The 25,191-nt window shown below is 51.5% G+C and overlaps 1 protein-coding gene across 1 annotated transcript in view; it reads left to right on the plus strand.

Moving 5' to 3' along the window:
- ELL (elongation factor for RNA polymerase II) overlaps positions 1–25,191 on the plus strand; it is a 79,627-nt gene that overhangs the window by 26,794 nt on the left and 27,642 nt on the right. The window lies entirely within an intron of this gene.

Consider the following 25,191-nt stretch of genomic DNA (forward strand, 5'->3'; position numbering starts at 1 on the left):
AATTGTGGTGAGCAAAAATGGTGTTTGAAGACAGCAACAAACCATCATTTGATGCGCTAAAGCATATCAGAGTTGATACTGCTCATAACTGCTGTAGTTTGTTGCCTGCCTTTGTAACTGAAGGAAATGCTAAGTTACAGTTAGTGGAAATAGATGTGTTTTTTCTTCCCACCCAAATTCAAGGACGCCCCAAATGTGAGCCTTGTTCTGTACACTTCTTCCAATGTAGGGCCCTCAGCAGCTGTCTCGGGCATGGACCTCTGTAATCTGCTGTGAGGAATGAGGAAGCTTCCTAGTCTCAGTCTTGGAACCGAGGCTCCTTTGAGAGCTGGACAACCCCTTGGCTCTGGCCAGAACCTCTTGTGGTGCTAGGACGTCAGAGAGGTCCCAGAGGAGGGCGGGGATGAGTTGGGAGCCAGCACCAAGGACCCCAGGGCCAGTCTGAGACAATCTGAGTATCAGGATAAGTAAGGACTGGAATGCACTTGAGACCATTGCAAAAGGCAGTCCATGAGTCTGTCCATATCAGGGCTCTCCAGAGAAACAGAACCAATAGGAGTGAAGGAGTGAGAAGAGACTTGTTTGCGTGTGTGTGTGTGTGTGTGTGTGTGTGTGTGTGTGTGTGTGTGCGCGCGCGTGCGTTTGGCTGAGCCTCGCGGTTTGTGGGATCTTAGTTCCCTGACCAGGGACTGAATCCAGGCCACGGCAGTGAAAGTGCGGAGTCCTAACCACTGGACCAACAGGGAATTCCCTTGTGTGTGTTAAAAAAAAATTTTTTTTTTATTGAAGTACAGTTGATTTACAATGTTGTGTTAATTTCTACTGTGCAGCAAAGTGATTCAGTTATACATATATATACATTCTTTTTAAAATATATTTTCTATTATGGTTTATCATAAGGATATTGAATATAGTTCTCTGTGCTATAGGGTAGGACCTTGTTGTTTATCCATTCTGTGTATAATAGCTTACATCTGCTAACCCCAGCCTCCCACTCCATCCCTCCCCCACCCCCCTCCCCCTTGGCAACCACAAACAAGTCTGTTCTCTATGTCTGTGGGTCTGTTTCTGTTTCATAGATGGTTCATTTGTGTCATATTTTAGATTCCACATATAAGTAATATCACATGGTATTTGTCTTTCTCTTTGACTTACTTCACTTAGTGTGGTAATCTCTAGTTGCATCCATGTTGCTGCACATGGCATTATCTCATTCCTTTTTATGGCTGAGTAGTTTTCCATTTTATATAGGTACCACATCTTCATTATCCATTCATCTGTCCATGGACATTTAGGTTGTTTGCATGTCTTGGCTATTGTGAATAGTGCTGCTATGAACATAGGCATGCATGTATCTTTTTAAAAATTATTTATTTATTTGGCTGCTCTGGATCTTAGTTGCGACATGTGGGACCTAGTTCCCTGACCAGGGATCGAAACTGGGCCCCCTGCATTGGGAGCGCTGAGTCTTAGCACTGGACCACCAGGGAAGTCCCATATGTATCGTTTTGAATTAGAGTTTTTGTCTGACGTATGCCCAGGAGTGGGATTGCTGGATCATATGGTAATTCTGTTTCTATTTTTAGTTTTCTGAGGAACCTCTATACTGTTTTCCATATCGGCTGTACCAACTTACATTCCCACCAGCAGTGTAGGAGGGTTCCCCTTTTCCCACATCCTCTCCAGCATTTGTTATTCATAGAGTTTTAAAATATTTATTTATTTTATTTATATTTATTTTTGGTTGTGTTGGGTCTTCGTTGTTGTGCGTGGGCTTTCTCCAGTTGTGGTGAGCAGGGGCTACTCTTCGTTGCGGTGCACAGGCTTCTCATTGCGGTGGCTTCTCTTTTTGCGGAGCGCGGGATCTAGGCGCGCGGGCTTCAGTAGTTGTGGCACGCAGGCTCAGTAGCTGTGGCTCACGGGCTCTAGAGCACAGGCTCAGTAGTTGTGGCGCACGGGCTTAGTTGCTCTGCGGCATGTGGGGTCTTCCTGGACCACGGCTTGAACCCGTGTCCCCTGCATTGGCAGGCAGCCTCTTAGCCACTGTGCCACCAGGGAAGTCCTCGTAGAGTTTTTAATGATGGCCATTCTGACCGGTGTGAGGTGATACCTCATTGTAGTTTTTTTTTTTTTTTTTTTTAAAGACTAGGTTTTATTATGGTTTCTAATTTAAACTTGAAAATATGTTTCTATTTGGTTTTTTTTTTGCGGTATGTGGGCCTCTCCCTGTTGTGGCCTCTCCCGTTGCGGAGCACAGGCTCCGGACGTGCAGGCTCAGCGGCCCATGGCTCACGGGCCCAGCCGCGTCTGTGGCATGTGGGATCTTCCTGGACCAGGGCACGAACCCGTGTCCCCTGCATCGGCAGGCAGACTCTCAACCACTGCGCCACCAGGGAAGCCCCTCATTGTAGTTTTGATTTGCGTTTCTCTTAATAATTAGCAATGTTGAGCATCTTTTCATGTGTCTATTGGCCCCTTGTGTTTGAGAAGAGACTTCTTGTAAAGAATTGGGTCATGCAGTCATGGGGGCTGGCAAGTCCAAAACCTGTAGGGCGGGCTGGCAGGCTGGAGACCCGGGGAAGAGCTGATGTTGTATCTTGAGCTCAAAGGCTGTGCGGGGGCAGAAGTCCTCTTTTTTCCAGAGGATCTTGGTCCTTTTTTCTCTTACAGCCTTCAACTGATTGGGAGGGTTGTGGAGGGTAATCTACTTTACTCAGAGTCTATTGATTTAAATGTTAATCACATCTAAAAAATGCCTTCACTGCAGCTGGTATTTGACCAAGCAGTTGGGTTCCCTGGCCTAGCCAAGTTGACACATGAAATTCACCATACTGCTGATGGTAGCATGTAAATAAATTAGTGGGGAAAAGGGAGGGCTCCTGCTTATGGTGGGATGCCGAGGCTGCCAGAGACAGGGACTGAGTTTTACAGTCACCACCGTGAAGCTGTGGAGGGTGGGGCTGGCTGAACCCGGGTTGTGGGTGGAGAGCAAGCGTCTGTTGTGACCCGCATGGGGAGAAGGCAGACCGAACAGGGTAGCCCTGCCTGGGTGATCAGAGTTAACTGTCCCAGAAGGGCAGACAGACCCCTCTGCGAGTGCCTCTGGGTGGGGTGCCGTGGAGGACGATGGTCATCTCCCGTCATGCGGATGGAGCACAGTGCAGTTCATCACAGTCACACTAGGTAGACCCAAAGTGTAGCGTGCTCTAGTAAAGAAAAGGCAGGGGCTCCTGTATCCTCCAAAAATGTCAATGTCCTAAACGTCAAAGAACAGCCAAGAGGGCTTCCCTGGTGGTGCAGTGGTTAAGAATCCGCCTGCCAGTGCAGGGGACACGGGTTGGATCCCTGGTCCAGGAAGATCCCACGTGCCGCGGAGCAACTAAGCCCGTGTGCCACAACTACTGAGCCTGCGCTCTAGAGCCCACGAGGCACAACTACTGAGCCCACATGCCACAGCTACTGAAGCCCGTGAGCCTAGAGCCTGTGCTCCGCAACAGAAGACACTGCAATGAGAAGCCTGCGCACCATGACGAAGAGTAGCCCCCGCTCGCCACAACTAGAGAAAGCCCACACACAGCAACAAAGACCCAATGCAGCCAAAAATAAACAAACAAACAGCCAAGAAACCTCCAGATTAAAGGTGGCTGATGAGCCGGGGTGGCTCAGTGCTGTGTGCTGTTCTTCTCCCTGGAGGGAGGGCAGTGGGAGGACACCACCGAGCCAGGTGGCAACGTGGAAGGTAGACAGTGGTGCACAGTGTCCCGTCAGTAATGAACATGGTGAAACTGGCGGCTGTCATGTGGTTTACTCCTAGGAGACGCACTGAGTGTTTAGGGGTGAAGCGCAGTGGTGTATGCAGCTTACTCTCAATTGGTTTGGGAAAGCAAGCATGCGCACCCAAATCTATATGTTGTGGCGTGCATGTGTGCGTAGGGGCAGAGAGCTTGTGGGCAGGTGGGGAAAGTTAGCGGCAGGTCAGTGTGGGGTTTAAAGGTATTTGGGTATTCTTTGTGCCCTTGCAGCTTTTCTGTGAGCTTGGGATTATTTCCAGACCATATTTAGGAGAGATAGCCAGGCAGGGACGTTTGTTCCCTGCTCCCGGAAGCAGCGTCTCACCTGCCACACGGTGTGGTTAGGGCTGGCTCATGTCTCTACCATGCAGCTGAGCCCTGACTTGGGTGACCTGGTGCCAGACCATCTGGAGATGGTCACCATCCTGGAGACCAGCAGTGATAGGACATCCTCCGTCCTGGGACTCATCTTCAGACCAGCCCAGCATGTCTGTCAGGGAGATGTCCTCACCTGGTGGCAGGAGTCCGAGTGAGCGTGCCCCACTGGGAGCCTTTCTGAGGAAGCCTCAGTTGAGGAGTCAGCCGGATGGATCCAGGGAAGAATGCCTCGGACAGTGGCTTGGGGGGGTGTCACACAAGTGCTGGGTTTGAATATCGTAAAGGGGGTCACCGTGAGCCCCCAGGGCTGCAGAATGTGATTTGACGAATGCTTATAAGAGTCCTGGAAGGACTCCTCCTCATTTACATCTACACTCTGTTCCTACTCAGATCCGCAGTTTGCTCAGCAGAACTCCAGCTGCCTCCTGGCTTCTGGGGCGCGTCAGCTTTACACAAATACACAGTGCTTAATCTTGTCACTTTGAGCCGAGATCAGTCACTTTTGTTTTTAGGCAGGTGACAAGATGTTCTGTAAAAAGGTGGCTGACGGTTTCAGGCTTCTGGCTCATTTGTGCTTTCAGGGCAAGACTCTCCTCCAGCAGGCTGATGAATGAAAATGGATCTGCAGAAACAGGAGCGCCCTGTGCAGCTCCAGCGAGGACGCTGGTCAGCCAGTTGAGGAGGGTGACAGGAGCATCCAAAGCAGCATGGCCCCATTGATGCTGAAGGAAAGGCAGTCAGGGGAAAAGATCTGTCCTAAAGTAGTAGAGGGCCCTCCGCCTCCTGGTTTGGGGGGCCGTCCTGGGTTTGAGTGTGTGCTCTGCCGCTTCCTGAGCTGGTGACCTTGAGCAAAGCTGCTGGCTTCCCTGAGCCTCAGTTTCCTCATGCACCCAGAGCTGATTGTGGAAACACGTGACCTTGTCCACGGGAGGTCCCCACGGTTAGGCTCTTGAGGGCCAGTGGGTGCAAGCTGCTGGCAGAACACATGCTGCTCCCACCCCAGAAGAGACCAGCATTGCTGCCCCACCCGCTCTGCAGGATGGGCCCAGTTTGGTGACATTTCTCGTTGGGCTGTTTGCTCTGGGGGCAGGTCATGTTTCTGGGGGGGCAGTCAGTTGGTGGACCTTGGTGGACACCTGTGCACAACTTAACCCAGGAACAGGGCTGATCCTTTTGCTGATGGGAGCCAGGTGGCAGTTGATGTGTTTGGAGAGGCGGCCTGGGCCAAGCGTCACTCGCTGCTCACCTGCCGGGGGCCAGTGGGCACATCTCTCAGAACTCCAGTTCAGAAGGAGTGTGGTGGAGGCAACCCGCCCCGCAGACTTCCCAGTCAGCCCGTCTGTGCTCAGAGGGGGCTGTACTCACCACCCGGCAGCGGCAGCTGGCAGAGAGCCCTTCGAGGGGTTGGTCTGAAGCCAATGGCTGGGATGACAGCTGGATGGGCAGCTGGGCCCCGCTTCCCTGGGCTCCAGCAGCTCCTGAGTGTCCAGAGTCTGAAAGTCCAGGTTGTTCTGGGAAGGCCTGTCCTGTCTGTCAGGGTGATAGAGGATCCTCTTGCTCCCAAAGTCTGACACCTGGGTCTGTCGGAGGCCAAGCAAGGATCGGAAGGGACTGATCCATTCTGGGCTCTGATAGTGATGAGACCTGAGTGCCCGACAGCCACACGGGTCCTCACTGTGGAGATACTCTGCAGGTGCAGGACTCAGGGCAGTGTTGGCTCCCAGGGCCTCCCCGAGGGTCCAGCACAGCCTGGCCTCGGCCAGGTCAGGTTAGGTTCTGTTTCTCAAAGACAAGTTTAAAAGTGTGCCGATTTCATACAGTCTGCTCCATGTCAGACCCTGTGAAGTTGAAGACTTTCTTGGGATATGTAGCTGGTAACTAGGGGCCCATATCTGAGCCAGCCACCTGGCCGCTCAAAGCCCTATCCCCAAACTGCAGGCTGCACCCAAGCCCAGCTCCGTGCATGGTGCCCTAGTGTTCCTCCAGGAGAAGGAAGATCGTGGGCTGAATTCAGCGATGTTGGCTTTCGGAGGCCTTGCTGCCCAGAACACACACCTCACACGTGTTTGTCACGTTTGTTCTTCTCTCTCCTGCCCCACACATTTGAGGGCAGGCCAGGACGAGCCCTGGGCCCAGTCAGTGCCCACCCCCTGGTGCCATAAGAGCAGGCCAATGACCAAGGGACCTGTAGGCGAGTCCCAAGCCCTAGGCCATCTTTTCTCCCGGATTTTTTTTTTTAAACAAATTCTTGTTTTCTTTCTTTTGGCCCTGCCACGCAGCTTGTGGGATCTTAGTTCCTGACCAGGGATTGAACCTGCACCTTTGGCAGTGAAAACGCAGAGTCCTAACCACTGCACCACCAGGGAATTCCCTCCTCCCAGATTTTGATGGCTCTTTGAGACTTTTGGAGTTTTCTGGCTCAAAATATCAAAGTTGGGCTTCCCTGGTGGCGCAGTGGTTAAGAATCCGCCTGCCGAGGCAGGGGACACGGGTTCGAGCCCTGGTCTGGGAAGATCCCACATGCCGCGGAGCAACTAAGCCCGTGCACCACAACTACTGAGCCTGCGCTCTAGAGCCTGCGAGCCACAACTACTGAGCCCGTGTGCCACAGCTACTGAAACCCGCATGCCTAGAGCCTGTGCTCCGCAACAAGAGAAGCCACCACAATGAGAAGCCCGCGCACCACAACGAAGCGTAGCCCCTGCTCGCCGCAACTAGAGAAAGCCCGTGCGCAGCAACGAAGACCCAACGCAGCCATAAATAAATAAATAAAATAAAATTAATCTTTAAAAAATATATATATATCAGAGTTGCTAGAAAGAGAGAGGTTACCCAGCTCTCTGGGGAGGTTGGCTTGTCCAGACGTTTCTCCAAGCCTCTAGGATGTCTCTGGAGCCCTCAGGAACAGTATCCCAGCCTGTGCTCCAAGGCCATGTCTCTGACCCAACCTTGTGGTGGAGGCAGCCTTTACTGCCCAGCTGATCGAGAATCGGCTCTGCTCAGAGGCAGTCTCCCTTCCCGGGGTCCCCAGCTGGTGAGTGGTGGTGTGTTCAAGGCAGGGTCTGCATGGTGAGGCCTTTTCTGTGGTTCTGAGCAATTAGGATTTACTCCTTTGCAGTGGTAGAAGTGGCGGAGGGTGTTGAACATGGCCTTGAGCTGATGCCTGAAGCTGGTCAGAGGCTGGTGGGGTGGAGAGGTAACATGGACTGGGAGCATGTGTCCGAGGTGACACGGTGGGACCAATGCTGAGTGAGCTCCTAGGCTGGGAGGGTGGGTCCCTGACCTGGCAGCTTCCAGATCCAGATTGCAGGTCATTTGTGTGTGTGAGAAGGAGATACAGGAGAGTGACCCTGCTGTGGGCACTAGCTGGAGGCCATGGGGTGGGGTGGGGGATCACATCCCAAAGGGGAGAGAGGCCGAGTTCTCAGCCATGGCATTTATTTGTCTGTAATTTGTGCCTGCATCTCCTGGGACAGGTTTGGGGTGCTTTGCAGGTGATGAGAAGGGAGCAACTCGAGCTGAGCCCCATGCCGAGATGCAGACCAGCATCCTGGGCTGTGCCCCAGAGTACCTGGGCCATCTAGGTCAAGCCCTCAGCTTCCTCTGCTGTAAGATTCCATCCTCGTCACTGCTGTCTGGGGGGGGGAGAGAGAGAGAGAGAGAGAGAGAGAGAGCGAGCGAGAGCGAGACAGAGAGAGACAGAGACAGAGACAGAGAGAGAGAGAGAGAGTGTGTGTATGTGTGTGTGTGTGTGTGTGTGTGTGTGTGGTCGTGTTGCCCCCAGGCCATGGGCAGAGGACAGGTTTGGGCACAGTGAAGTTTGATGCTGAGTTCAGTGCCTGTTGATGAGTTTTAGTGGGCATTTAAAAAGGAAAAACAGGGTCTTCCCTGGCAGTCCAGTGGTTAAGACGTCGCCTTCCAATGCAGGGGGTTTGCGGGTTCGATCCCTGGCCAGGGAGCTAAGATCCCATATGCCTTGCAGCCAAAAAACCAAAACATACAACATAAAACATAAGCAGTATTGTAACAAACTCAATAAAGACTTTAGAAGCGGTCCACATCAAAAAAAAAATTCTTTTTTGAATATTAAAAAAATAAATAAAAAATAAAAAGGAAAAACAAGCCCACTCAACATTCAGGCTCCTGGCGAGGCATGTCAGAAGCGCAATGGTGCAGAGTGCCCCAGGTATCTTTCTGCCTTTTTGTCTGCATTTCCGGAGTGCTTCCATCAGCCTTGTCAAGGGCTCCCTGAAAGAGAGTAAGATGAGGCCAAGGACACAGCTCCCTGAGGTGGGCTCCTGCTCAGAGGGAGGGGGCCTCAGGTCCCCGGAGCAGAGCAAGGGGCCTGGGCTGCAAACTCCAAGACACGGTGCTGTGGTTCTTTGCGCAAGCTTGCTCTGTTCCCACAGGGCAGCGGTAACACAGACAAGATGAGATCCAAGGTTCGGCCATCTGGGGACAGGGAGCTGAGTCCGGCGTGTGGACCTGGCTCCTCCGCAGGCTGTGCTCAGTGCTGCAGGCTGCATGTGCCGGGGGCGTGCAGCAGGTACTGACGTGGGGCGGCTTCTTAATTTTTCTATTTGAGGAAAGGCAGATGGGAAAGATGAAATAATAACGAGGCAAAGGTGTTGAAAAGAGGGCCTGGCGCAGGCGTGGGTTGCAGAGCTCAGAGAGGTGGCAGGGTTGGTGGCTCATGAGAGCGCACTCCCCTGGAGGCAGGCCTGGGATGTGCTGCGGGCAGCTGTGGATGGAACAGGGCTCAGCGGAATAGGAGCACTTTAATGTGAAGAATTGTTTAGCAAATGTTTGTCTCATCCCATTATGACAGGGTCACGTGCATTTCACAAAGAGTTTGGATAAATTGTGAAATTGGGATACAGTCTAATGGGTCAGTGACCAAGCATGAGCAGTGTGAGGGCCCCAGGACTGGCCTTCCTGTGAGGTTGGGATCAGCTCTGCTGGTGGAGTGGGGCCCCCAGCCCTGCCCTGTGACCTCCAGCAGCCCTGCCCCGCCTCTGTACCTTATTTTCCTCAGTCGTAACAGCAGGAACCCTGATATCTGAGTAGTCGAAGATGGGAGTGAGTTTCTTGACGGATGCCTGCTGTCCTTGATACCACAAGTCATCATGTTCAGTTTGGCTGTGATTTCCATGGAGAGCCTGTGCCCAGCAAGTCCGTGCAGCTCCCCTCCAGTCAGGGCTCAGATGCTGCCCACCCACCGACATTTAAGTAGAACACACACCAGACCCTGCCCTGCGGGTCCTTTTGCCCTTCCTGTGTACCAACATCCCCTGTGCTCTGACTTGTCCAGTGACCCTCTGTAGAGTCACTGCTTTGGACACCTGGGGCAGTCGTGTCAGCTGGCACACGAGGGACACAGGACCCAGCAGGGGAGTGGTCTTGGTTCCACATGGCCTAGGCCCGACTTGTTGGCTTTATGGGTGTGTGAGCAGTGGAGCAGCATGTGCTGCCGCTCAGGGTGAGGCAGGGGTGTCAGGGGCAGGCAGGACACCATCTACCCCACCCCACCCCACGGGTGTTGTGAGGCTGAAACCAGATGATGTACTCAAACCCTGCACCATCTGGCTGGTCAGCACCCAGGGAGTGTCGGGTCATGATGCAGAGCATGCAGACATGGGAATCTGAAAGAGACCCTGCAGTGGGATCTGGGGTGGGGGTGGTGTTGGACTCAGCAGTTCTCTGGAACTTCTTTTTGTGGAGAGGAGAGGGAAATTGGTAAGAATTTAGAAGATTTTAATAAAATGGAGCCATTTAAAAAAAAAGAAAGGAGCAGGACTTCCCTGGTAGTGCAGTGGTTAAGAATCCACCTGCCAATGCAGGGGACACAGGTTTGATCCCTGGTCCAGGAAGATCCCACATGCCGCGGAGCAACTAAGCCCGTGCCGCACAACTACTGAGCCTGTGCTCTAGAGCCAGCAAGCCACAACTACTGACCTCGCACGCCACAACTACTGAAGCCCACGCGCCTAGAGCCCGTGCTCTGCAGCAAGAGAAGCCACCGCGATGAGAAGTCTGCACACCACAATGATGAGTAGCCCCCGCTCGCCGCAACCAGAGAAAGCCTGCGCACAGCAACGAGGACCCGACACAGCCATAAATAAATAAATAAATAAATAAATTAAAAAAATAGAATTAAGGACTGCTTTTTGAAGGACATTGTTAAGAGAATAAAAAGACAAGCCACAGACTGGGAGAAAAATCTTTGTAAAACTCATCTGCTAAAGCTCTGGTATCTAGGATATAAGAAGAACTCTCAAAACGCAATAATAAGATGACCCAGTTTTAAAAAATGCATTGGAGATTTGTATAGCTTCACCATAAAGATTCAAGAATGGCAGATTAGTCCATGAGAACATTCCACGTCATTAGGGAAGTGCAAGTTGAAACCACGAGATACCACTTCACACCTACGAGAATGGCTAAAATAGAAAACCTGACAACATTAAATCCTGACATGGGTGGGGAGCAAGTGGAACTCTCCTTCCTTGCTGATGGGACTGCAGAATGTACAGCCACCCTGGAAGCCAGTGTGGCCATTTCTCATGAAGTTAAACATACACTTACCATTCGGACCCAGCCGTCATGCTTCTGGCTGTTCATCAGGTGAAATGAAAATTCGTGTCTGCACAAAAACCTGCATGTGAATGTGTATAGCAGTTGATTCATTTCCCCAAACTGGAAATGACCCCAGTGTCCTAACTTAGTCTGCAGATGGATGAACAGACTGTAGTATAATATGGTGGGTTAATACTAAGCAGTAAAAAGGAATGAACTTCTGGTGACAGCAGCGTGGTTGAATCTCCAAGGCATTATGCTAAGTATTGTGTGGTCAGCAGGATAAGGGCCCCCTTATCTATTGATGTCCAGGTCTTAACCTCTGGAAGCTGTGAATGTGACCTTATGTGAAAAAAACGACTTTGCAGGTGGGAGTAAGTTAAGGATTCTGAAGCAGACTCACAGATACAGAGAACAAACTAGTGGTTACCAGTGGGGAGAAGGAAGCAGGGAGGGACAGTATAGGAGTAGGAGATTTTTTTTAAAAGGGTTATTATGGGATTATTTGAAATCATGTGGGTGAAACTTCTGAAAATTGTAAAGCACTGTAGAATTTAAAGAATTTTTCATTCAATAAAAAAAGTTTTTAAAAGTTTTAAAAAAAGAGTAAAATATGATAAATGTAAATCTATGTTTAGATAAAAAAAAAAGCCAAGAAAAAATTATTTTAAAGAGTTAAGGATTCTGAGATGGGATTATCCTGGGTTTATGGGCCCTAAATGTGATCACAAGTGACCTTTTAAGAGAGAGCAGAGAGAGATTTGATGCAGAGGAAGAGAAGGTGATGTGACTACAGAGGCAGAGGTTGGAGTGATGCGGCCATAAGCCATGGAATGCCTGGAGCCTCCAGAAGCTGGAAGAAGCTAGGAAGGATCCTCCCCTAGAACCTTCGGAGGGAAGTCAGCCCTGCCAGTGACGCTTTGATTTCAGCCCAAGGATACTGATTTCTGGCCTCCAGGACTGAGAGAATAAACTTCTGTTGTTTTATGCCACCAAGTTAGTGGTGACTTGTTACATAGCCACAGGAAACTAATACAGTATGATTTCATTTATATGACCTTCTAGAAAAGATGCAACCATAGGGACAGAACACAGATTGGAGGTCGCTGGGGATGAGGGGCGAGTTGGAGTACAGGTGGGCATGTGGGAATTGCAGCAGAAAGGAAGGTGGCCCGTCTGGTGCTGACCATGTTTATTTGCTGACCCAAGAAGAGCAAACAGAAATGCATGGGAAGGTGTCAGGGCCAGTTGCAGGTGATTTACATTTGTTTTTCTAATCCTCAGGATGTCTTAAAATTTTTTCCCTAAACTTTCTGTGCACTTCTGTGACTTTAGATAGAAATATTTGCTGTGCTGGCCACCATGTGGGTCCTGATTTACACCTGGCTTATGGCCACTTGGAATCCCTTTTCTTGCCTTTCTTTACATGTCCCTTCACATAATGATGAATGTTGTGCCATCCTCCCGGCCAAGGGGAGGAGCTGCTGTGGGCCCCTGTGCTGGCCTGCCATGCCCTTGCTCTGCTGTGACCTCATCAAGTAAGGGTAGAATCTTATCAGTGTGTCCACCCAGGTTTCCCAGCTTGGCCCTGAGCTGGCCACGCCCACAGGACTGATCTGGAGATGCATCCCAGGCCTTTCCACCCGCCTGTGGTTCACACAAATGGCCCCTCTTGGTCCCAGACACTGTCTAAACTCTCTGTGGTCTCAGCATCCCACTCGGAACCTGCCAGGAAGTCGCAGGGAGGATTCCTGAAAGGCGTTTCCCAATCGTCTCTGCTTTACTGGAAATTGGGGGACAGTTGCCAGGAGGTTGGCTGACAGGCCTTTTCTCAGGACCTAACCTCCCCCTTTGCTGGCCACGCACTGCTCAGGAGAGGTTGGATCCCAGCTCTGCAGAATCAGCTCAAGGGCTATGTTTGTGCTTTGTAGAATCAGAAAAACAGACTCTTTAAGGAGGAACAGAAGCCTTCCCTCCCATCACTTTCCACAGGCACCTCTGAGTTACGGGGGCTTCAGGCCACAGGGAGCATGCTGCCTGGGCACAGTTTCCACTGCCCCCCGTGGGCACTTCAGGACCGAGCGGGGCAGTGTTGGGTACTGATGCTCCCCACGTTCAGCCAGTGGTGGGCATCCTGGGACTGTGTCCAGATCTGCCCCGTCCTTGATGGTCCTTCCACCTCCACTGGCTCCAGCCCTTTCTCCCATGTGAAACACCAGCTCTGTGCTCACCAGCCTCACACCCTCCCACACCGTCCATTCAGTGTGCCTTGGGTGGAGGGTCTTGTGCATGTACACTTAAAAAAAAAATTATTGTGGGATAGGGAGGGTGGGAGGGAGGGAGACGCAAGAGGGAAGAGATATGGGAACATATGTATATGTATAACTGATTCACTTTGTTATAAAGCAGAAACTAACACACCATTGTAAAGCAATTATACTCCAATAAAGATGTTAAAAATATATATATATTTATTTATTTATGGCTGCGTTGGGTCTTCGTTGTTGCACACGGGCTTTCTCTAGTTGTGGTGAGCGGGGGCTACTCATTGATGCGGTGCGCGGGCTTCTCATTGCGATGGCTTCTCTTGTTGCAGAGCACGGGCTCTAGGCTCACGGGCTTCAGTAGTTGTGGCATGCGGGCTCAGTAGTTGTGGCTCACGGGCTTAGTTGCTCCGCAGCATGTGGGATCTTCCTGGACCAGGGCTTGAACCCATGTCCCCTGCATTGGCAGGCGGATTCCTAACCACTGTGCCACCAGGGAAGTCCTGCACTTTTAAATTTTTAAAAATTATTTTATACAGCAGGTTCTTATTAGTCATCAGTTTTATACACATCAGTGTATACATGTCAATCCCAATCGCCCAGTTCATCACACACACACACACACCCCCGCTGTGGCTTTCCCCCCTTGGTGTCCATACAATTGTTCTCTACATCTGTGTCTCAATTTCTGCCCTGAAAACCGGTTCATCTGTACTATTTTTCTAGGTTCCACATATATGAGTTAATATATGATATTTGTTTTTCTCTTTCTGACTTACTTCACCCTGTATGATAGTCTCCAGATCCATCCACATCTCAACAAATGACCCAATTTCGTTCCTTTTTATGGCTGAGTAATATTCCATTGTATATATGTACCACATCTTCTTTATCCATTCGTCTGTCGATGGGCATTTAGGTTGCTTCCATGACCTAGCTATTGTAAATAGTGCTGCAGTGAACATCGGGGTGCATGTGTCTTTTTGAATTGTGGTTTTCTCTGGGTATATGCCCAGTAGTGGGATTGCTGGATCATATGGTAATTCTATTTTTAGTTTTTTAAGGAACCTCCATACTGTTCTCCATAGTGGCTGTATCAGTTTACATTCCCACCAACAGTGCAAGAGGGTTCCCTTTTCTCCACACCCTCTCCAGCATTTGTTGTTTGTAGATTTTCTGATGAAGCCCATTCTAACTGGTGTGAGGTGGTACCTCGCAGTTTTGATTTGCATTTCTCTAATAATTAGTAATGTTGAGCAGCTTTTCATGTGCTTCTTGGCCATCTGTATGTCTTCTTTGGAGAAATGTCTATTTAGGACTTCTGCCCATTTTTGGATTGAGTTGTTTGTTTTTTTAATATTGAGCTGCATGAGCTGTTTATATATTTTGGAGATTAATCCTTTGTCCGTTGATTCGTTTGCAAATATTTTCTCCCATTCTGAGGGTTGTCTTTTGGTCTTGTTTATGGTTTCCTTTGCTGTGCAAAAGCTTTTAAGTTTCATTAGGTCCCACTTGTTTATTTTTGTTTTTATTTCCATTACTCTAGGAGGTGGATCAAAAAAGATCTTGCTGTGATTTATGTCAAAGAGTGTTCTTCCTATGTTTTCCTCTAAGAGCTTTATAGTTTCTGGCCTTACATTTAGGTCTCTAATCCATTTGGAGTTTATTTTTGTGCATGGTGTTAGGGAGTGTTCTAATTTCATTCTTTTACATGTAGCTGTCCAGTTTTCCCAGCACCACTTGTTGAAGAGACTGTCTTTTCTCCATTGTATATCCTTGCCTCCTTTGTCATAGATTAGGTGACGATAGGTGCGTGGGTTTACCTCTGGGCTTTCTATCTTGTTCCACTTTTTATTTTGAATCTTTCCACATGGGTGTGTGCGTGGGCTGTGGGACAGAGATGAGAATGGCGAGCGCCCCCTGGCTGCCAGTCTCACCCTCTGAGCTTTTACCCATCTTGTCTCAGCTTTTCCCTGTGCCCTCCTCAGTTCCCCAGTTTTGGTTTGTTTGGTTTGCTAGAGCATCTTTAAAACGATCCCAGGTATCTTTTCATTTCATCCATGGCTATTTTAATCGCTGTGTTGAATGTTAACAGATACAGACTTGTGTTTTTTAGACATCGCCTCCGTGCAGCTCCCTGAGAGCACCCTTGCTGGCTCTCCACAGGCTCTTCACTGAGGCTAGTTCAAGTAGGGTCCACACAGAGCCACACGCGACATTCGTGTTAAGTCTGTGGTAATTTATAGCACTCCATTCTTCCCCTCGAGCCATTCATCTGTTGAAGAAACCAGTTCATCGGTCCCAAGGAATTTCCCATGTTCTGCCCTGGCAGTCACTGTCCTCGTTACTTTCCACGTGGCAGCAGCTAGCTCAGGACTTCTCGGCCTTGGCTTCACTGACATCTGGGGCTGGGTTACTCTGTGGTGGGACCATCCTGTACACCGTAGTCTGTTGGGCAGAGTCTCTGGCCTCCATCCATCAGATGCCAGGAGCAGCCCCCCACAACCAAGTCACGACATCTTAAAATGTCTCTGCGCGTCGCCAGTGTCCCCTGGGGCAGAGTCACCCAGTGGAGAACTGCAAGTGTGACTCGTTGCCTTACCCACTGCACTTCCTACAAACTGGTTGCTAGACCTGGAGGTGGATTTCGTAAGCCACTTCCTGTTGCTTCACCCTCGTAAGTGTTCTTCTCCATGGGGAGAGAGAAGAGGATCCCGGCCGTAAGCTTCCTTCTCGCCCTCGCCCCATCTTAGGGAAGAGGAGTTTCGGGCCAGGAGTCACACCTTCTCCCACGGGCCTGCCTGTTCCCCTGACCGTAACTGCCCTGTGCCCACCCTGTTTTTTCTTACATGCATCAACATCTTTATTAAACAGGTTTCTTCACCCAAGTTGCGCCCCCCGCACTGGGGAGCTGCCTGGGGGCTGAGTGACCTCAGGGCGCGGACGCCCCTGCCCTGCTGTGTTGAGGCCTCCCCACTGCCCACCACTGCCAGGCCTCCCATCTCAGCCCTGGGCTCTCAGTCAAAGCATGGCACTAGCAGTGACACTTGTCCCGAGCAGCTCCTGATTTCATCCTCGCTGCACTGCTAATGGGGGATGGTGTTCTGCTACTTGGGGTGCTGACAGGGCCGGTGTGGGGGTCGGTGCCTGCTGCTCAGGAGGTGCCACACTGGGCAGCTTGGCCCCGGGGGAGGGCGTGACCTGTGAGCCTGTGATGTGAGCGACACAAGCCCTCAGAGGGTCTGAAGAGACTAAGCGTGTCGTGTGTAATGCTGCCAGCCTGAGGCGTAGCCCGTGCATGTACCAAGTGTGACAGGCATGGAGATGGGTGGTGTTGTGCCTGGGGGGGTGTGTCATGGGAAGTTACATTACCTGGTGGCTTGTTAATCACCGTCTGAGGGCTGACCCAAAAGCTGCTGAGGAGACAGGGAAGTGGGCATTGCCCGGGCTAGTCTGTCAGTCCCTCTTGGTCCCTAAAATGTAGAGGAGGTAACAGGGTGGCAGGTACCCCTAACAAGCGGTGCGTCCCTGATCCTATGAGCTGTCAGCCCCTGCAGGGAACAGCCAGCCAGAACTCAAGGAAAGACCATGTTTGTACATTCAGCCCATGCACCACCAGGGGCGTCCTAGCTGCTGGGGTCCAGGGCAGGCTGGGTGGGTCTGGAGGGTGACGCTGGTCCTACTATAAAGACACCTCTGCCTGTTTGCTCAGAAGACACTGTTGGTACCACATCTACTTTCTGAAAGGGCCCACGAACCCAGGGGGACCCCTGTCTCGCTCATACCACGGCTGCCCTCAAACCTTGCCTTCTCGGGCTTCCCTGGTGGCACAGTGGTTAAGAATCGGCCTACCAATGCAGGGGACGCGGGTTCGAGCCCTGGTCCATGAAGATCCCACACGCGGTGGAGCAACTAAGCCCATGTGCCACAACTACTGAGCCTGAGCTCTAAGGCCCGTAAGCCACAACTACTGAGCCCACATGCCACAGCTACTGAAGCCTTCGCGCCTAGAGCCCGTGTTCTGCAACAAGAGAAGCCACGACAATGAGAAGCCCATGCACCACAACGAAGGGTAGCCCCCGCTTACCGCAACTAGAGGAAGCTCGCACGCAGCAACGAAGACCCAACACAGCCAATCAATCAATCAATCAATAAAACAAAAAAACAAAAACCTTGCCTTCTCACCCACGGCTGCTGTCTCTGCCACCCTTGCTGCCTGCAGTCCAGCTTAGCATCTCCGCTTCATCTCCTTACGCCATGTGCACTGTGCCCCTTACTTGTTCCTTCCATGTGCAGTTACGGCCATGTGGTGTCCTCTCTGTGTCCAGCTGTCCCACTCTGTGAGGCATGGCCTGGGACCTTCGAGGCTCGGGAAGTACCCCTTGAGGGCAAGAACGGGTAAATGGTCCGACCAGGCCAGAGGTGCACGTTCAGCATGTCCAGCGGCAAATATGCGAGTCCACCTGCTCCACGTCCCCAGAGCTGAGGTGCAGGAGGTCCGGGTCAGCTCTGGCACCGGGAGACCACGCCCTCCCAGTTAATCTCCTGCAGTGGGTCAGATGGTGTCAGGACCCTGGGACAGTCTGCTCCCATCTCCCCCTCCTCCTCCTTGCCCCTGGTTGCCACCCATTTAGTGTTGCACATCCAAATCCCGCACTTCATTATTGTTATTTATGCCTTCAACTATCAATTATCTTTTACAGAAACATAATGAGAAAAAGGTCTTTCATGTTCATAAATGTTCACCGTAACCTGACAGTCTTCATCCTCTGTGCAGATGTGCATGTCCATCTGATGTCACTCTCCCTTCCTCCTAAAGAACTTCCAGAACCTTCCTTGTAATGCAGATCTGCTACAAACAGACTGTCAGCCTCTGTCTGAACAAGTCTTTATGTCACCTTCTCTTTTCACTGTATATGGAATTCTGGGTTGGCAGTGTTCTTTCCTCAGTGTTTTGAAGATGTCCTTCTGTGGTCTCTGAGCTTGTTTCTGACATGGCCTCGTGAGCGCGTCTCCGTTTGTGGTGCGTCAGTCAGCCCGCTGCACTTGTTTGCTTATGGTGTGTTGCCACGTGGCTCCTTGTTTTCTGCTGGAGCTTCTTAGGTCAGTGGATTTATAGTATTTGTCACATTTGGGGGTTTGAGACCATTATTCCTTTGGATATCATGCCCTTGGGATTCCAGTTACATGTATAATGGACTTCTTAGTACTGTCCCACAGTTCACCACGGCTTTTTTTTTGGTAATATTTTTATTTTCCCATATGCTTGCACACACGCATATCTACAGAGTTCTTGTCGGAGTGTGCAAGCGGCGTGGGAAAACAGTTTTCACCTAACATACGTTTCTGGGCCATGGCCCCGCACCACTATCTACGCAGCACTCCATGGCAAGGTTCCAGAACGTCCCACGCAGCCTCACGGCGCTCATTGCCGCGGTGAGACATCTGGACGTCTTCCTCATGTCCGGGCACTACTTCGGCTTTTCCGTGTTCCTACTCACACACACTGGCCTTGGGCGCCCGTGGTAATACTCCTCCCCTCATGCTTCCCACGCCTGGATTTCCCACCGTCTAGGGCCACGGGCTGGCCTTCCTCACCTCCCACAGTCTTCAGACACGCAGCCGGACTCACCAGGGCTTTGTTCATTTTCCTGTAGATTTTTTTGTGTGTGATTCATTTTGGGTAAATTGACATTACTTTGTCATCAGATTCACTAACCTTTTCTTCCACAGTGTTTAACGTTAATCCCACCCAGTAAGTATTTCATCAAGATAGTGCATTTCTCAGCTCAAGAAGTTCCATGTGACTCTCCTGTGGTACTTCATATTCCTCTTCTCACCAGTTCAAGGTTCCCTTTAAGCCCTTGAGCATTTTAAATTTAGAATAGTTGCTCTAAAGTGAAACCCTTGTCTGATAATTCCATCTTCTCTGTCCTTTCTGGGTCTGTTTCCATTGACTGATTTTTCTCCTGGGTTAAGGTTCACATTTTTCTGCAGCTTCACATGTCTGGAGAGTTTTGGGTTTTGGATACTGTGTGTTGTAGATTCCATGGGATTGTCTGCTGGATTTTATTGTCTTAAAGCGTGTCAGTTCGGCTGGCTGCTGGCAGGCAGTTTGGTTAGCAGTGGATCAGCTGATCTTGGGGAAGCTTGTTTTTGAAATTTCTTAGTAAGGGGAATAAGAGAACCCCTTAAATGAGGGCTGGTTTAGCTCCACTGCTGAGTGGTGCAGTGAGGACTCCTCTGGGCTGGCTGTCTATGGCGTCTCCTGGCCCATATTCCTGGGCTTGGGGCCCCAGCCCAGGGAGAGACCCGAAGCCTTCCTGGGCAGCAGCTCAAGGCCCCCTGCAGGTGCCAGGAGCTGTCCCTCTGCACTGTCCCTACCTTCATGGGCCTCTGCCCGCACATGCAGTTCCTTCGGCCTCCTTGGCCCGTGGTCCAGAGGTTCCTGGAGGCAGTGAGCTGAGCAGTTCAGAGGCTCCCTTGGCCGTTTCCCTTCTTTCACATCTCTGGCCAGTGCTGCCTGCATTCACTTTGAAAGCATTGTTGTGTGTTTTGTCCAGCACCCTAGTTGTCACCAGTGGATGGCTTGTCTGGTCCCAGGTGGTCTGTCTGGCCCTGACATGGGGGCCTGCTTGTGAAGAAACTGAGAAGATTCAACGGGCCAGCTATCTGTCCATTCACCCCTCCATCCATCCAGTGAATATTTCCTGGGCTCGGGTGGCCCACCATGGCCTTCCAGTGGTGGAAAGGCCTGCCCCCTCTAAGTGGAGTGCAGGGCATGAGTCACCGGCCTAATCACCAAAATCCCCAGACAAAAGGTTGGAGGTGACTGCAGCAGACGTGGCTGTGTCCTCCTGGGGTCAGCCTACAAGTCCCTGAAGGGCTCAGAGAACGGGCGGCTGCAAATGTGTGTACCACCCAGCACAGAGAACCTTGGAGGTGGCAGGTGGAGTTGGATCCTGGCCCTGTGTGGGTTTGGGCGAGTCATTTGACCTCCTCTGATGCTTGAGGTTTGTGGTGGAGTTTAGCAATAACAAGCCTAAATTCAGCTCTTAGCCTGCAGGATGTGTTCCTGGGTGCCATGTGCCCTGGTCCCGTGGTGCCCCCCCCTGCTCAGGATGGCTCTGGGTCCCGAGCCTTCACCAGGCTGTTAAGACAAGGGAAGTGCAGGCGGGCTATTCCTCAGGGATCCTGGATCTTTGGCTTTCAGTGTGGCCTGCCTACAGGAGGTTGGAAGTTGCCGGCCTGGGGCCTTGAGGCTGCTCTGCCCAGGTTTCCCCGGAGCCTTCAGGAACAGCCAGCATCAGACCTGCACAGTGTGCAGCGCTGCTGGTAGACCACAGCCACTCCTACTCCCACCAGCCCAGTGGCCACCCACTGGAGTCAGGCACAGGCCTTTGATGGGTGGGGCTTGTGTCCTGAGCGCACCCAGTGGACACCCAGCAACCTCCAAGTGAGGGTCCCCATTGGCGTCCACTGCAGCTTGCTGGTTGGAGCGGGAATTAGCCCAGATGGTCCTGTCCTGCCTTGTTTAACAGCAGAGGGTGGAAGTGGGGCCATGGCCCCAGGTGCTGGGAGGCACCTCTGTCATTGTGAGTGACCCATATGGCAGGGTTTCCAGAGGGGTCCACGGCACTTGGGGTTACCCTCAGACTACCTGCCCCACTTTGAACCTGACTCAGAAGGAAGGGAGAGAGCCGATGAGTGTATCACGTGACCAGCTTCCTTCCGATAGTTTCTTGGAGGTGACAGGGCTGGATGCACTTTGAGTAATTCAAATAAAGTGTATTTGCTTCACAGTAAGCACCTGAAAACTTCTGTTTAAGAACATCTGTTTTGATCTAAAACAGATCTCCATTTCAAGTAGCCCCTGCGCCACAACAAAACAGTAGGTGCCAAAGGCCACTTTGGTGGATGTTGAAGACGCACAAGTAGTTTTTAAGTACATTTTAGAACGCTTTAGAAAATTCTCTTTTCTTAAACCTTCTTGTAAAAATTTTAATTTTGTTGTGCTTCATTAAAATGTTATTGGGCCTCCAAGCTGGGAGTCTGTGACAGGTGGGATGGTCACATGCCAGTGTGCAGGACACTCCAAAATCAGAGACTCCTGCAGCCCTTGGAGAGGTGCCCTGGCCAGTGCCTGTGTTTCCTCCTGGAAACCGGATGCGGGGGACACAGTGGTGAGCAGGCAGCTTACCTACCGGCATCCCATGTGGAAAGGTCTGCAGAAAGGATCAAGGCTGTTGCCCCCAGGACAGAGGAAAACTGATGGGCGAGAGCCACAGCCAGCTTAGGCAGCTGCATTAACCCAGATCACTGAGGGTGGGCCCTCTGGTGCCAGCAGATGTGCTTTTGACTGCTCTTGGTCGCCAGCTGTTCGGCAGCATGGGCTGAGTGCCATTAGAATACACCTCAGGGGAGGGACTTCCCTGGCCGTCCAACGGTTTGGACTCTGTGCTTTCACTGCTGAGGGCCCGGGGTCAATCCCTGGTCAGGGAACTAAGATCCCACAAGCTGCAAGGTGCAGCCAGTCAGTCAGTCAGTAAACAGACAGCCACGGAGCAACTAAGCCCGTGCGCCACAGCTACTGATCCTGTGCTCTAGAGCCCGTGAGCTACAGCTATTGAGCCCACGTGCCACACTACTGAAGCCTGCATGCCTGGAGCCCATGCTCTGCAACAAGAGAAGCCACTGCAATGAGAAGCCCGTGCACCACAACGAAGAGTAGCCCCCGCTTGCCGCAACTAGAGAAAGCCCGCGCACAGCAACAAAGATCCAACGCAGCCAAAAATAAATAAATAAAATAAATAAGTAAATTTATAAAACAAACAAACGAACGTACCTCAGGGGAAGTCCCTGGTGGTCCAGTGATTAGGACTCTCTGCTTTCACTGCCGAGGGTGCGGGTTCCATCTTTGGTCAGGGAACTAAGATCCCATAAGCCGTGGAGCGTGACCCAAAAATATGGAAAAGAAGAAAAAAGAATACACCTCAGTCATTGACCAAGTGTCATTGACTCCTCTTTTTGTTCCAGAGTCTTCCAAATGGGGGCTCTTGTCCCCTCTGCCGGCACAGGGGCTGGTGGAATTTAGACAGGTCTTGGCTTGGTGTCTTTTTTGCTAATAACGATAGACAGGTGGCCCATCACCTACATGTGTGTGTGCGCGCGCGCGTGTGCATATGCACGCGCGCACGGTGGTATGAGTGAAGTGCTCTGTTGTTGATGAGAAGGACCTGGCCTGATCCTCCTACTGGAGGGAGGAGACACCACAAGAACCCATGTGGCCCGGACGCTGGTTCTATGATGAAAGTCAGGCGGCATGGGGACACACGCTTGAAGCCAGCCCTCCTGGCATAGTGGAGGAAGCTTGGGATTTTAGACCTCTTGGCTAACTGCTCTACAGTATAAAGTCTTATTCTCAGTGCCCTTGGGGATTGAATGAGTTTGTGAGAAAAGAGTCTCCCAAATAACTTGCTTGACAACTCGGCCAGTTAAATGCTTCACTAGATGGCCCACAGGGAGCGTGTGATCCAGGGGGAGGATGGCCCACCACACCATCGAGTCAGCCAGGCACCAGGGGGGCTGCCCTGATGGAGTCTCTCCTGGGAAGGTGCACCCTTCTTAGTTCCTCTCCTTCGCTACCTAAATCCAGGCTCGCGTCATTGCTGACGTCATGGCCTCTGTCCCCCAAGCCCCTGGAACACAGAGGCTTTGCTGTGTGTGGATGACAGACACACATGGTGCTATGGTTAGCCCCGAGCTGAGTCTTGCATGGAGGTCTGGACCGAGAGACCTGGGGGCATGAGAACCAAGTCCTGCATGCTCTTTACTACCATGGTGTCCCACGTCTCTGCTCCGGGCTTTGCACTTGCTGTTCCCTGGTCAAGAACACCCTGACTTCCTAGCTTTCATGATCAGGTGATGTCAGTAGAGAGCTCCGTAATGACGACCGACAGGGTGGCTTTACCTTGACGCTGTCTTTGCTGTGTTCTTGTGTGTTCTGCTGTTTCCCTTCCACCCACTTTACATCACTCTTGCAATGAAAATGGTTAACAGACGGGAGTCTCTCCCCATGTTCAGGTGGTGTTCCTCAAAGCCCACACGAGTCCTCAGAGAAAGACCCTCTGTATGCCCTAGGGCAGGTCACAGCATTATGGAGGCATCATTTGTAATCCATAGAACTTCCCCATTTTAGGTGAATAGTCAGTGAGTGTTAATGTTCTACCCAAGAAGTTCCCCCCAGCCCTTCTGCAGCCACTCCCCACTTCCAGGCACTCACTGATCTTTAGTTTTGCCTTTTCTGGAACTTTATATAGATGGAATCATCCATCGTGTGGTGTTATATGTTGGGCTACTCTCACTTAGCTGGTGGCTTTGAGGTTTGTCCACGTTGTGTCCATCAGGAGTTCGTTTCTTTTTATTTCTGGGTAGTATTCTGTTGTTTCTCTGTCCACCAACTGATGGACATTTGGGTTGTTGGCTATTTTTTGAATAGTAAGAGTATTCTGCTATGTATGTTTTTTGTGCAGACATATATTTTCATTTCTCTTGGGTATATCCCTAGGAATGGAATTGCTGGGTCATGTGGTAACTCTGTGTTTAGCCTTTTAAGAAACTGCCAGACTTTTCTACAGCACCTTGTATGTTCCCACCAGTAAGGGACGAGGGTTCTGGGGTGTTGTCTTTTTTCTTTTAGCTAGCCCAGTAGGTGCCTGCGCCGTCTCTTCCTCACTGATGAGTAAGGGCTTCTGCCGTGCTTATTGGCCACCTGCAGGTCTTCTTTTTGATCTCTGTCTTTAACCCATTTCCAAGCAGAGGCCACTTAAATGTTGCATCTGCAGGGGCCCAGCTAGGCGGGGCCCCCACCGGTGCTGCTCCTCTAGTACTCTGAACAGCAGCCCAGGCAGTGGTCTGGTTGTGATTTGCGGGACGGGTCATCTGGTTCTGAGCCTGCTTTGAAGGGAGCCTGGCCCTTGTCTCAGCAGCACGGTGGCCCTTGTGCCTGCAGGGGCTGGAGCAGCACAAGGGGCTGGAGGACCTCCCATATCTGCCAGCCTGGCGGTGAGGAGTGTTGTGCTTTAGAAGTGTGGGGTGGTTTCTGGGGGGTCAGATCCCATGGAGGTAAGTGCTGGAGCTCCGTGTGACCTCTCAGGTCTGCTCCAAATGGCAGAGTCCTTGGAGATCCTTGGCAAAAGGGGAGGCTCCTGGTAAGCAAAGTGGGGTGAGTGTGTGGCCCACAGGGTCCAAGCTGGCTGAGCCCTGTCTCCCTCACATGCCTATAGCCCTTGGCCCAGTTGGTGACGGGGTCACGGGCACCAAGATGCCAGTCTGCCCATTGGTTGGTTCTCCCCACGTGTATGTAGCTCCTCTACCCACCCAGGGCTTGCGGTGGGCCTGACATTCTGAGTGGGGAGCAGACAGGTAGCCACTCCAGACGCTCTGAGAGAGGCGTGGGGGGGCCCAGGTGGGAGAGCCTCCCCTCCCTCTAGGGGGCGCTAGGGTGGAGACCTGAGAGGTGGGCTCTGAAGGAGGTGGGAGAGCCCAAGACTTTGGCACCCTGTGGAGGAACTGGGGAGGACAATGGGCACAGAGGCCAATTTGGGCCCTGTGGGTTTGGGGGTAGAGGGAAGGGGTTGTGGTGACAAACCAGCACCACCCTCTCGGGTGATGTCTGCTACACAGAAGGTGGGTGCTGAGAGCCCCAAGATAGATGAGAAAAAGAGGTGCGACCCTCCAGCTGGATCCGTGTTCTTTCTAAAATTCCACCAGAAGGCTGATCTCTGAATAGCTAAAGCTTAAATTATTTTGAGTTTTTTGGTGTATTTTTTCTTGTGACATTTGGAAATTCCGCCACTCCAAGTGCAGTGACAAGCTGCTCTGAAGCTGTGACGTGGGAGCTGGGCAGGCGTTGGGCTCTGTCCTGCCAGGGTGTTGGGGGGCAGGGCGTCACCTCATCGGCCTGCCTCCTGGCTGGTGGTGCTCACCCACCCCGATTCCTTTCCAGTGGGGTGTTTCTGAGGCAGGATGACCTGGGCTGTTGTTGGTTTTGGGCGAATGGTGAAAGGGGGCTGCCCATTGCCTGTATCTTCACTCTTGCCTCTCATGTGTACCTTCAGCCCTGGCCCCTGTGCCATCTGAGGAACTCCTATTGATCCTTCAAAACCCTGCTCCAGTAACCT

Source organism: Leucopleurus acutus (genome assembly GCF_964270905.1).
Source record: "Leucopleurus acutus genome assembly, chromosome: 3".
In the NCBI taxonomy this organism is placed as follows: domain Eukaryota; kingdom Metazoa; phylum Chordata; class Mammalia; order Artiodactyla; family Delphinidae; genus Leucopleurus; species Leucopleurus acutus.